This window comes from Lycorma delicatula, chromosome 7, assembly GCF_047948215.1.
Source record: "Lycorma delicatula isolate Av1 chromosome 7, ASM4794821v1, whole genome shotgun sequence".
Lineage (NCBI taxonomy): Eukaryota > Metazoa > Arthropoda > Insecta > Hemiptera > Fulgoridae > Lycorma > Lycorma delicatula.
This window is the reverse complement of record NC_134461.1, coordinates 60,506,581-60,506,975: the sequence shown is the minus strand read 5'-3', so window position 1 is coordinate 60,506,975 and position 395 is coordinate 60,506,581.

Genomic DNA, 395 nt, shown 5'->3' with positions numbered 1-395 from the left:
CCAAACGCAAAGAATTATGTTTATATTAAGGTCGACTAGTCTTTTTATACTGCTGTGTATTGGTACTCGATTACGACTTGTGCGATCGACTTTACTAGTAAAACCAGTCATTTTTATGTTTTTTCTTAACCAGTTTGCTGATTTTCTTCATTGAATTTTTAAACTTTTATACTTTCATATACACTCACTCGCATCTAATAAGTTTCATTTATTCTGGTAGTAAGCTGTGATGATTACATAAAAAAATATTGATTTATTTTATTGTTTTTTTTTCATAAAGATAAAATCGTTTTTAATTCCGATAAGTAGATTGGATCTATTACAGTTCAATACAGGACTGATAATATCATTAAAGGAAATGTTAACATCATTCGATTAAAAGTAATTCTTGTTTC